Raw genomic sequence first — 13,942 nt, 5'->3', positions numbered from 1 at the left:
CATGTTTCAGGACAGTCCAAAATCCGGATTCACAATTCTATTTATTTTATTAATTTTATGTTTATTTTTATTTCATTTATCTTTTTTGTATTAGAAAAATTGAAAATACTAAATACATATACGCTAAATAAATCAATAAATATTTTCATTGAACATAAACATACATGCATAAGCACTTACATCACTTATCTATCGATTTACCTCAAACCTCTTAATATCCTGTTCAAGTAACCTGTAGGCGGTTTTAATGGTAAATAAACACTACAACCACATCCAGTAATTTCGAGGCGGTTAGAACGTCAATGACCGTTGGGTGGTGGTTACCAGTGCAGTTTCCGTGGGGAAGTAGGAATCACATGCAGGTTCTAGGATGCCTATTTGTCTCCGGCACGCGTGGTTCATTTACCTATCACGCCCGCCCCATACCGCTCTCTTCAGTGACCTACTTCACAAGGAGGGCATCGTGGGATTCTTTCTTCCCCATCAGTAGAAAGTAATGCTGCATGACATGAGTGCCTAAAGGTAGCATTATCTGCTGACATGTCATTTCCTTAGACAGTATGCAGACAAAGGTCGAACAATGCAACATGTGCTGGTCAACTGTTTATCATGCTTTACCAAGTCCGCAAGTAAGTACAGTGATGATAAAGCATGCGGTTCCGGACTTTTTACAGTCATTACTATACTACACGTAAGAAAATACTCTGCTGTCACATAAAGAATACTGGATAGTTAGTGAGTGAATCCAGTTTTACGCCGCACTCATAAATATTCTCACCCAGGACTATGCGAATGATACAGAAAGAGGATGGGGAACAGAGCTGGTTGACACAAATGATCAAACAGAGAGGGCAGACGGGAATGTTACATGATAAAGTTGTATGCTTCTCTCGAGGATAACACTGTCTAGTACGCCTCTTTATAGCATCGGTAGGTCTGCCTCTCGATTGGATCTTTTAAATCACTGAAACATTCTAACAAGCTTACAACTGCAATAAAAATGGTTAATTATGTTTAAATTGAGTGTGCAGGCGACTCAGTGTATAAAATAGTTTAAATAAAGCAGTAAAAGTTGGTAAAATAAATCTGTACAAAGTGAACTCGAAAAAAGCTGATGAAACGGCTTTCGAACTTCGTGAACTGCATGTGTCATATTAAGACGTCATACGATTGTCAAAGATATAGCTTCTCGGAGGGGAGTTTGGCGGCTACCGTGGCAGCGCGTGATATTTCTTGCACTTTCCTGTTTAAGTGTCATTGACCAGTAAAATTCCCATGAAGGTAAGATAAAAGGGTGACTACACTGGAACTGTTTGAGTAGTGAACGGATCAGAAAGGGTAGAACGGTGTAGAGGGGAATGAGAGAAGTAGGAGATAGATGGTATGACAGAGTGAGTGAGTTTAGTTTTACGCCGCACACAGCAATATTAGGGGATGAGAAAAGAGGGGAAACGGGGATGGGAAGAAAGGAGAGTAGACGAAAATGAGAAAGAGAAGGGGGAAGCCTGGAATGAGAAAGAGACAATCGTAAAGGCCCAGTTCAACAGTACAAATACAAATGGAGAGATGGGAAGGGCGTCTGTGTCAAATTTGAATCTTTAGCAGTGCATAAGTCAAGAACAGTGTGACAAAGCATTAATAGGAACTGCTAGAGATTCTTTCATCTGTAGCCAGAAGCGCACATTGACCCTTGTACGTCAAATTAAGGAAGTCATGCTAAGAATCACGCATTGGCCATGCCTGTTTGTTCATCGCCTTACTTCAAAATCATCGAAAATATGACCCGAGGTGGTTTTAAGCCCATTTGGACATTGGTACATCGCATTTAGGCGGCTTAGAATAAGGATGTGGGCAAATGCCTATTTTGGACCAGGCAAGAAACGTATGAAGTCGAGGCAGGATACACTTTTGTCCAAGGTCATAATGAGAATGTCTCGTTGCGAAATGTGATGTCTCTGTGAATCTTTATCTAAATCGAATGTGATACCTCCAGTTTTGTGTTGGCGTTAAAAGTATTTACGACATAGTTTTACGATGCGAATTGAAACCATAAGTAAATATTTAATCACTGACCATTTGCAGATTATTATTAAATATTTTTTCATTGGAAGCCAAATATACTGAACAGCAAAAGAACCGCAATTGTTTTGTTGTCAGATTTGAATATAGAAGACAAAAGCATGAACGCTTACTTTTAAGAGATTTCATGATTTCGAATCTTGCGTTTCTTTTGCTGTTCAGCATACTTAAATATCTCTTTAGCATTGTGCCATAAAATAGTGTTATGCCGCACTAATCAATACAACATCTACACCGTTTGCCCATAAGACGGTGGCGGCATCTAAAGCGACGGGGCAGTCCAGTGATCAATATCATGAGCAATTCAGTTGGTCTTGTTACAGCGCTACACTGTACCATGTCACAAACTTTGACTGTCGGATTCACTGACTGACTGAGTTTAGTTTTACAATGGTTCAGAACTGTCAGCGGGGCTCATCAGAAATGGTGTTGGCATGACGAGCGAACACTTTAACCACGGGGCTACCCCACCCTCCCTACACTGCGTAAAGTGGTGTGCAAAGATGTGCATTGTATGTGACAGCATCGTGCATCCTGTTGACAGGCAACGAGTAGATCAGTGGTCGATAGCTTGAAGAACGTGTTACGATGACAATGACAAGATAGTCATGCAAGGTAACACGCATTTTGATGTTCTTGAAATACCTAGACACCGCATATACGCTTTGACACTGTCTCCTGTGTGGATGATATATCCAGGCGATATTACCGCTTGTATAGGAGTACAGGACCCGTAAGTCTCATGAGGCGCTACTTCCGATACCCGACTTCCTGTAACAAGCGTATATTCAAAAACAGTTCTGGTTCCTTTACTCGCCGGACCAAGCGTACGACCATACTCGACTGTCACTGTTGTTGACAGACGTAATTAGCTAACTGGGGTATAATTAGACCAGAACTTTGTTACTCCTGCAAGGATCATCGATTTGTTACCGTAAACTGACAACCATTCGAAAAGGTGTGAAACGTTGTTTGTCTTCGGAGGTCCTAAGCAACGCAAAGAGTGCCATGATCTGCTTGCGGGCGCTATATATTACTTCGCACAGCCGTAAACCGTTTAGTTTATTCTGACTTCAGATTCAAGATTGGAGGCTAACGTGCTGACACAAACAACTTCAGTGAATAAGGATCATAACTTGGTCAAATCGGAGACACGAACCCGGGTGTTTTTTACATGACTCTACTGCGACAGTGATCTAATCGGGCAGGTCTGACTGGTACAATTTATGAGGCATGAGATCTTGTGTTTCCCCGTCTTGAGTCAGAAATTATAGGGGCATGTGAGTAGGTTAACTGCCCACCGCAACAAACAGAAAGTTTGAAAGACTGTCAATCATTACCACTGTCAGACTTTTGCCAGGCAGTCCAGTTTGATAGCAGTTATCTCAAGATTAATGCAACACGCCGAAAAGTGGATAATGCCAGATGGTGTTTCTGTCGTTAGTCAAGAATATAATCATAGATCACATCTTCATTATAAGTGGTATTATTATTATTATATAGTAATTATTATTATTAGACCACATTAAGACGTATTCGTATCTGACCTTTGATGAATCTTACCAGCCCGGAACATTCATTCGAGCTGACAACTCTCTTCTTCAAAATCATATTTAATAATGCAAAACATTATTGACATTGGTAGATTGTATTTGAGCGAAGAAAAATATATATAATAGTTTTTATTGCCATAAGGCTTTTTTAAAACTCATGTTCGAGCTTGACTGTCCCATTGGAGCATGGCGACTGTCTCGTCAGCTAAATGTGGTTCCACTCAAGACATAGAGTACAACCACGTCCCCAGAGGCACTAGACTAATAAATATATTAATTTATGTAAATGTGCCCAGGGGAAGGTCTTGTCACAATTAATCCCAGGTATGACTTCAACAAGTAGATCATGACATATTTTATCCTCAAGAGGGTCAGTAATACAAGGTTAGCAACACCCAGTGTCCATGAACTAGTGCACCCCAAAACTGCACCCCCAACTGATGCCTGTATATGATGTGAGTGAGTAAGTCTAGATTTAAGCTGCACTCATCAATATTCCAGGTATAAGGCGATGGTCAGTAAATAATCGAGTCTGGACCAGACAATCCAGTGAGCAAAAGCATGGGCATCGATCTGCTCAACTTGGAACCAATTGTGTCAACCAAGTCAGCGAGCCTAAACACCCGAACCCTTTAGTCGCCTCTTACAAGCATGAGTTACTGAAGATCAATTTTAATCTGTATCTTCAATGTGTCTGAATATCCGACTCGACCTGATTTAGTTCCTATAATATAGCTAGAGGACTTCAGTGAAATAGTGGAAATCGGAAACCTGTACTAGTTAGGGTTTTCCTTTCAACTGATACACAAATAATACTCTATTCAAATCGACTTTAATGTATACTGTGAATATATGTCATTGTTATAAATCCCAAAGCTTTTATCAAAATCAATGACGTATGGGTTCAGTGCGTGCGCGATCTGAGCGTGCGTATGCGTATGCATGTGCGTATGTGGTATACTTTATCATACCCATCTGAATGAATCACCTAGTGCCTATACATTGTAGTCAGACGAAACACACCGTGATGCGACGTTGACATAAACGATGTCGACAGCATATTTGTGTAATGTGTATATATAACCTCACATCTTTTGGGATGAATAAGGCGTTAGCGGCTTTTGTCTAATAATACAAAATGAAATGAAACCTATCTAGTTTATGTAAAGGTCAGATTGTCAGCTTCTACCGCCAAGACATTGCTGACGAGAGTCACATTGACGTTGATTGTTGTTTCTTAACACAAACAGTATTCCGTGGAAGTAGGGCTTCAACAGATAGATGTTCCAAATAATTTTGTCGACGTCATTGCTATAGTCCCACGTCTTCCGGTACATAACCGTCACAGGACAAGTATCATCCCTAACGCTCAGTAGCGTATCATGTGGGATACGTTGAGAAACCAAAATGATGGCATGATAAAACGAATATCTCCCGCCTCTGATGTAGAGGTTAGCCACCGGCGAAAGTATCCATGTGTTGTGTGAGATGAACCGAACTCGTGTGGATTGGTTGGCTGGGGAAGCAACTTACATCTGCTATGTTTTTGTTGTTGTAGACCACAGTCTGCGATCACCTTGAGTTCGCAACGTTCTGTTCACAGTTAAGTGTAATTCCTCTAAACGAGTGTATGACAGCATTACCACCGTCATACACCATCGGTATGCGATGACACACCAGGCAGCCTGAATATCATAACAACTTCATATGAAGTAGTGATATTTTGAGTTCCTGGGACTTGTTTGGACCATGTATGATCACTTGTTAGAGGGTTCTCAAAAGTACCTGATCTAAATTACCAGTTGTTAGATTTTCACTATTTGTTGAGTGCCTCACTCAGAATGTGAGTTGGAATCCCAGATGGAACTCAGAAGAAAAGAATAACTGAAATGTGTTTTTTCCAGAGACAATATGAAGATTTTTATCAGATGGTCTAAGACTTGATAAAGTGTAATGCCAAATATAAAAAAATGCTGCACTGTGTTTTCTTCGCCTTTGTCATTATGATGGTTTTTAAGATTACTTATATGATAACCAAATCAAGGCTTCAAGTAAAATGATAGTAAAGTGGTACCCGATCAAGTATCCAAATTTTCATGTATTTGACCGTCCAAACAATCAGAATCCACACATTATGTGTATTCATCGCAAAGGTGCAGAGACACCAAACCAGTCTAGGATTTTGATAAAAGCTTTGGGATTTATAAGTTAAACAATGACATATATTCGCAGTATACATTATATCAGTAACAGTATGTTCAACTGCGACAATGAAATTTCAATCGTGTTATGTTTATTAATAGTTTCCATTGTAGATTTAAAGAAGTGTACTTCCTGTTGATCATATTTTGCAGTCTGTGAAACTATTCATATTTCTAAGCAGATTTAGAAGACAATCAACGAATGACTTACACAATTATAAAATTATTTCGGAGTGCGTTCGTACGTGGGTGAGAGTTTAAAGAAGATTTTTGTCTGTGTATCAGTGGTATTAGCTTCTAATTGAAATGAAAACCCTAAGTAGTACAGGTTTCCGATTTCCACTATTTCACTGAAGTCCTCTAGCTAAATTAAAGGAACTAAATCAGGTCGAGTCGGATATTCAGACACACTGAACATCCAGATTAGAACTGACAAAATTGTTTCCAAGTTGAGCAGATCGATGCCCATGCTTTTGCTCACTGGATTGTCTGGTCCAGACTCGATTATTTACAGATCGCAGCCATATAGCTATAATATTGCTAAACTCATTCACTCACATACATACATACATACATACATACATACATACATACATACATACATACATACATACATACATACATACATACATACATACATACATACATACATACATACATACATACATACATCACCACCAGAACGACCATCAATTGCACACCATTCCATCAAAACACCGCACGCCCTCCCCACACACCGAACGCGCGCACACACATTCGCGCACGTACACACACACGCACACAGACTCACCAGACTCACACTACCACCTCCAAAATCATCAATAGCACACATCACACACACGCGCGCGCACACACCACCACCACCATGATCACAATCATCAATAGTCCACCATTCCCCCAATACACCACACGCCCTCCCCACACACCTACCACACACACAGCTGACGCCAACTGGCGGTACATGGAGTATAGTGATATGTAACTAATGAGGACTTGCGGATAGAATGGTCGGACCAGGAAACTCAAGGCCAGTCCCCCCTGGGGGGACAAAGGTTAATATAGATATTTACGTAGGGGCATAATTGGCATCTGGGTGGGAGTGTTTGCATGTAAGTCGAGAGACTCCGGTTGTATTATGTTCCGACATTAATGTTTTGGATAAACCCAGAGCACTCAAATCGATGTAGGAGAATGGGCCTTTCAGAAACGATCCCCAATGATAAACGTTTCGTCCTTATAAAGTCGACAGGGTGTTATTTAGCATTTAATTTCGGTATAACTGACTTGAAAGAAGCTGTGTGGTTATTGTTACGGTGCATTATCATTTTCAAACTTCTTAAGATGCCCTGACGGCGATGTCGGAAGAATGATATCCCTTTCTTTGTTCGGTATTCAAAGTATATGTCAGTGATGTCTAATGATATACAAACACGCAGAATGAAACGCACCCTTACTGTTACACGCTGTCTTTAGTACTGCCTGAGGAAACCAGCCACCCCAACTCCCCCCGAAAACGCTACTCCTCCCTCTACCTGTCCAACACTATCCTTTCATCTTCCTTAACAATCACATTAGGGTCAGTAGGGATGGAGCATCTCCCGGTCAGTTGCTGGGCCAGAGCCGAGAGGTCGGCTAGAGGTCATTCTTAAGAAGCGAGGATAAAGCCAATATTGTATTTAGCTGACGATACCGAGCTAGACACCACCTCCCAGTCCTTATTTGTAGTTTATAAGATTCTGGGTAATGTTACTTTTGTACCCCGAGGCTATCTCACAATGAGAGTAAAGTGTTTCCCGTTTGACCTCAACAGTCCAACATGCACGTGCCCTACATGCCTTCAGTGCGGTATTAGTGGTTTAGGGAAATATGTGTCTTCTCTGTAATCAGGCATACCTATTCAGGTGCCTTCGTCTTTAATGCACTGTTGTTACAAACGTGAACAGGTTGATGTGAAGAATATCACTGTGAACATTGTCTAGTTAAAGAAAACTATGCAGTAATTGTTTTATGATGGCTAATTGTGAAACTCCATTTGTGAAATCTGGACTTTTGAATGTACTTTCAATAAATGTCCTTGGATGTGTTCGTGGTGAAAGAAAGTGTCATTTTTCAAAAAAATTCAAAACATTGCATAAACTGATACAGGATGTATTTTCTGTTCTCAAACGCGTGTATTATAATAGCTGTATTCACTCTAAGACTTAGAGCAACAGTAGCTAAGGAAATATTCAGCTGTTCGACAAAAACAGTTGTTCCGTCTCATTACATATGCATAGAGTACCAAAAGTGTCAAAATCTTACAAAATTGTTCCCATATTTTTTTAGAAATGAAGTTAATTCACGTCGGACGCGACTGTCACGTGATACCTGAATATATTTAAATAGTTTTATTGGACTCTAGGTCGTGAGGTCACTTATACCGAATGCATTCTGTTTTGTTTTGTTTTGAAATATTCATCTGTTATTCAAACCAACATTCAAACATTAAAATATCTAGGTTTAACACTATCAATAGATGTACACTGAGACTGTCACCTAAGTTGGTATTAGCAAAAGTTACAAAGAAACACTCGATAAACTTATGCTTATATACGTGTGACTTAATGAAATCATTTAATAAGACGAACCCCGACCCTTGGTGGGAAACTTTCAGGTTACAGGGATACAATATGGACTGAGGCACTGGAGAGGAGACACCCACCAAACGTTTAGAGTCACTTAGTGCTCTCACTATATATTATGTATACATGAGGTACAATGAATGTCTCCACTATCTTGGGGGAACCAACTGCAACCTTGTGCAGATGAATTACTCGAGGATTATGTATCAAATTGTTGAAAAGCATGTGCAAATATTATGCATGTGAACAGCTGCGTTTGGGTGTAAAGTTTTGCTTAGAATTCGAGGAGTTTCATTGAGTTTCATCATTTACTGAACTCATGACAATAATCTTTTGAACGCTATGAAATTGTTTACAATACATCAACTCAGACGTAAACACATAACTGAGGTGAACGGTTACATTTACCTTAGTGAGTTCGAGTCAAAACTTTTGATGGACAGTAAAAGTGTCAATAGAACCCGTGTTTTCCTTGTGGCAAGAACTTCAACATTGATTACAAAATTGTTCTGCTGACGTGGCTGTTCAGGTCTGGTTGAACAGGTAAATGAAATCGGAACACACCGGAAGAGGATGTCACTTCCCTTGAGTCAGGTGCAGACTGAGTAATAGTGTTTCCTAATGGCCATATTTCTTATACCAATTATTTACATCCCCCATGAATTCAGATATTTTTATCGTCAGTCGGAGACAACACTTATTGTGCATGCCTTTGTCATTGCCTGTGAACGGGTAACTTAAAACCCCCATCTTATCAATCATGTTGCTCGCACCCGACATAAACGTTTAAAAATGCACTTGAAACGCGAGATAGGAAACATCCTTCAAAAGACTATTACAAACCGGTAGCAGGTTTAAGTAATGTTCTGTCACGTACGCTGGAAACATGATCTGAACAACACCTAGCTCACGCTGGGCATTGGTGATCTGCGTACGCGGGGCGTGACGGCCCCCATGAGACGGTGCACGTCCGGCAAATCTACAGTAAGACTAAGTGCATGAAACGTCATGGTTTTTTTTCATCTCTGTGGGTAGAGAGAGAGGAGTGTTTGGTCATATCCTTGACATTTGTGGGGGTGACGTGTATGTTTCTCAATTTACGAGACAACATCAAACTGTGGGTATCGGGTAGCGAGCCTCGCCTTGCAATATGGTCATTCTGGGTTCAAACCCAGACTGACTCATTGGCTAAAGTCATTCACTGACTGTACACAAATGTCAAGTGCACTTGAAGAACCCCGAGTTTTTAGCTTTTAATAACAACGACGTGTTTATTATGAAGTTAAAACGTAGAACATTTAATCGCATTTTTTTCTCCAGTCGTGTTTAAGTCATCACTCTTTAGACTAAAAAAAAGATTTTCCATTCACAAAATTACGCCATGAAAACAGAATGTGTAACGTTATTGTAAGGAAAATATTTCTGAAATGTAATCAGATACTTAAACGAGAATTCTTCTCAGAACATAAACGTAAAAGTTCACTCGGGTGTTTGAGGCGTTTTCCGCTCTGAAAACCCGGGAGCATTACTCAAAGCCATGCCCGCAAACTTCAGCTGTGAGAGTAACAGTGCTCTCTATAATACACACTGAGCATAATTTATACCTATTGCCCTCGTTCAACACCTTCTAATATAAATAAAAAACAATGATTGTATCAAATTTAAACAGGGCTTATTATGCAGTGCAAGATGTAGATTAAAGGCCATGCAAAAGAAAGTGTACCTCTGTTAGATAGTGGCTAAGGAAGACCAACAGGAAAACGTTATTCCATGCTGATGTATATAATACAGGTTTTATTGGCGTTCTTACATGCATCATATCAACAAGTGTCGTGCAACACGTGACGTATGACGTCGCAAGGAAAATGGACGTCGCATTTTCACACAGTCATGAGAAACAGGTATTTGGAAGTGTATTCTTCTGTTTCTTATCATAATTGTATCATTACATAGGTATGTTAGGTGACGTCAAGTGAAATCGTGTTTTATTGAGTCTATGTCACTGGCACGAGCATGTATATGACATTGAGCCGATTGATGTTTTATATGTTAATATGTATATTCATACACAACTTTAAAAATCTGAATAGTTTTAAAATGTTTTTTTGTATGATATATGGGAACACCATTCCACATTATGCCTATTAACCTGCATGCGAGTGTCCATGATTAGTGAGTCATTGTCCTATCAGAGATTCTCACCTTCCCAAGGCCAGGAAGTATCTCATTGTACACTTGGTAAGCATCCCACCCTGCAGTCTGTGTAATAATATGTTTCGCTAAATACAGGAAGTAACATTTTACTCTGTCGAGATCCACACTTTGATAAATCAACGGATATTGAATAATCCACATTATATTGAGTAAATGATGCTTTCTGACAGACGTTCAGCTATATCACGGCGGGATGTAAAAAATCAATTCTTCATCAAATAAAGCAACGGTTAATATTATGAGCGCTACGGGTGACACCAATCCATTTTTTCCCCTTTCAAGCATGAGGCACTGATCAGTTCTAACCTGTATAATGCCAAGTAGGTGTTCAAGGGAGTGAAAGTTTCTGTAGTGTCCCTCGTTTCTTGATTCTGTGTAGCAGCATGCCCATCAAAGCATAACATGGTACCAAAGACCAGGAATAATTATCAAGTTAATTATTTATTGGACATATTATTGGAAACAGTATTTTCTCCCCTTCATTTGTCACTCATGCCATGCTATGATTTATATTTCCATGTTTTTATTTGTATTTACGAGGCATATGCAATTATTTTAAATATTGCATCATTCATACACATAGGTACTAGTAAGCTATGATGTATTTTTCAAACGGTGACGTCACATCAAGATCATATCCACTTTAATGAACATCACTTTCGTCAAACATCGCAATATCAGGTTCCAAAAGCCCATGGAACAATCTAGAACGTAGAATAATTTAGATTTAAGCAAAGATATTTTGGCGTGAAAGACGGAACTTCTCGAATTTCAAAAACGTGCTTGAGATAACAAAACCAATCCAGCGCTTCAACCAGTGCTAATGTGCACGACTAAGGTATCTCCTCAGAAAAACGTCGAACATTCTTTGACGTCAGTATTAAGATTTGAATGCAGTGGGGTTGTCGAGGACAGTTGGAACAGGCGTTTGAACGGGTACAATGGACCTGTCACTGCACATAGAGATATCCACTGGTCGTCTACACACATGTATTTCATCCACAACTACACCAGTGGGCTTGGAATCTACACTGGTCGATGTTACGCTACAATGTGTACATTTATACATCCTGTATAACGAATTAAATGTATACGTCGTATTTGAGTACATTAGGTTGCCGTTGTGCATGTTACTTTAGACTCGACAGGTTACGTAAATCCGGTTACGATCACCTTACCGCTAAGACTGTCGTAAGTCTCGGTAATATATTGCAGTTACGATCACAAATAGAGCTACGACTGCGGTAAGTGTAATATGTTAAAGTGTGGAAGTTAAGATCACTGCCGTACGTCTAAGTATTGGATTTACGATCAGCTTAGCGGTACGACTGTCGTAAGTCCGTGTTAACGTTTGGATGTTACGATCACCTTAACTCTAAGATCGCTTTATGAAACAACACCCAGACACTCGTTCAAAAGCAAAATGTTTCAGTATTTCTATAACCGTTCGCTACCTTGATGTTTTGGGTAATGTTTGGGAGATTGGGGGGTATATTTCCACATGACTACTTCAAAATGTGACTCCTCACACAGTGTATGACGACTGCTATTTTTTAATCTCAGTGGAAAAAAACACATTTGTGGATGTCAAAACATGGGGTAAGAGGCTTCACGTCGAAATCAGAAATATTCCCCTGGATAAATAACAACTTCCTATAATGCGGCAAATAACTCCATACATGATGCCTCAAATTTCATTCACTACGAGAATACTTATGACTATACATCATCATAAACCTATTAGATTTTCATTCTCAACTCCCTGAGGTTGTTTAACGGCTTATTGTGAAAAATTAAAACTTGACCACAGTAGCCGGTGGTTGAAAACATGACGACATCCATGCAGGGGCGTGATGGCACACAAGTAACACTATCGCTCCCTGTTCCCAACCTCATTCGTGGGGTGCCACAACATACAGCTGCACGGGGAGCCGGGTCTCCAAAGTTGTAAGAATAAACTATGGACCAGGATCCGCTGACATGACTGTAGTGCCCCTAGAGATCAAGCACGACAAGCGGGAAGCCGGTGGGTGTAGCCGAGTGGTTTAATAGAACTCGCGATCCTAATCCCCACTTGGGTACAATTTGTAAAGCTCATTTCTGGTGCACCCTGTACTTATATTACTGGAGTAGGGCTAAAGCGGCGTAAAACTAGACTCACTCACTGACTCGCTCAGATAGCTCAAAGGACATCTATTTCTACTGCGTTCCCTAAGGTCATCACAGTCTGTTCAAATATAATTCGACAGATAGAACTTACCGATTGGACTGTAGTGACAAATATAACATATGGACGCAAACGGTGTATACAACTTAACGCACAGTTGTCACGCTAATGCGACTGATCCAGATACATTATATGAAGATCTCTAATGGTACCTTGGTTGATTTCTTGTATAGGCCTATAGTGACCCGGGTTCGAATCTCCAAATGAGCTCGGTATATATACTTCCATTTGCCGTTTGCAAAGTTTCCACTTAACAATATTGTTTAATTTAACATTTAGCATTTTGGAAAGAGACGTCGTGTCCCAGTGTAATATCAGATTCAGGCATTTTTGTCGGAAAGATTGGAATTATGCAGTACATTCTGTTTATATTCCTGAAAATACTCAATGTGGATATGGTACATTTGAATGTAATCTCCACACGCTAGCGTCATTAAAACATCAATTTAGGTGCGGGCATTTGTCATTCAGCTTCCCGTACCCTGCTGCTTATCTCGTCCCAAACCTTCCTGACATATGTAACGTGCAACGAGGGGTTCAGCCTTTTTTTCTGGTAAGCATAACCGTTACGAACCGTTCTCGTGTTGGAGAGTACACATGCGCATCTCACAGTGTCGATATTATGTGCTCTTTTGGCCCAACGCCAGTATTGCTGACCTGACTTCGATGGGGATGGAGGCGAGAGAGAGAGAAATCGAGATTAGCGTTGGCGTTTTGCCCACTCCCCCTCAACAATGAGAATACAGGGAGACGAGCGTGTGACGGGCGGGGGGAAGGCCTTTGCCTGGCGGGGCCAGGGCGTTGAGGCCGAGGTGATGAAACAGTCTATATGTCTTACTCACGTAGGTTTCTGCGTAATATTCATATATTCTGTGGGAAGGTTGGTTATTGATTTAGTGATAATACACAGCATTAGTCAATCTCCCGCTATGTGATACTAATGTCTGTTACTTTAAACGTATGTCTCTTCTCTCTTTATTACTTTAAATGCATACTGTTTTTTTTCTGCGTTGCTACATTATAATGCATGAATTATAGTGCTTTTAA

Source organism: Haliotis asinina, chromosome 3 (assembly GCF_037392515.1).
Source record: "Haliotis asinina isolate JCU_RB_2024 chromosome 3, JCU_Hal_asi_v2, whole genome shotgun sequence".
NCBI lineage: Eukaryota > Metazoa > Mollusca > Gastropoda > Lepetellida > Haliotidae > Haliotis > Haliotis asinina.
The sequence above is the reverse complement of the archived record's forward strand: the minus strand, read 5'-3'. Positions refer to the sequence as shown.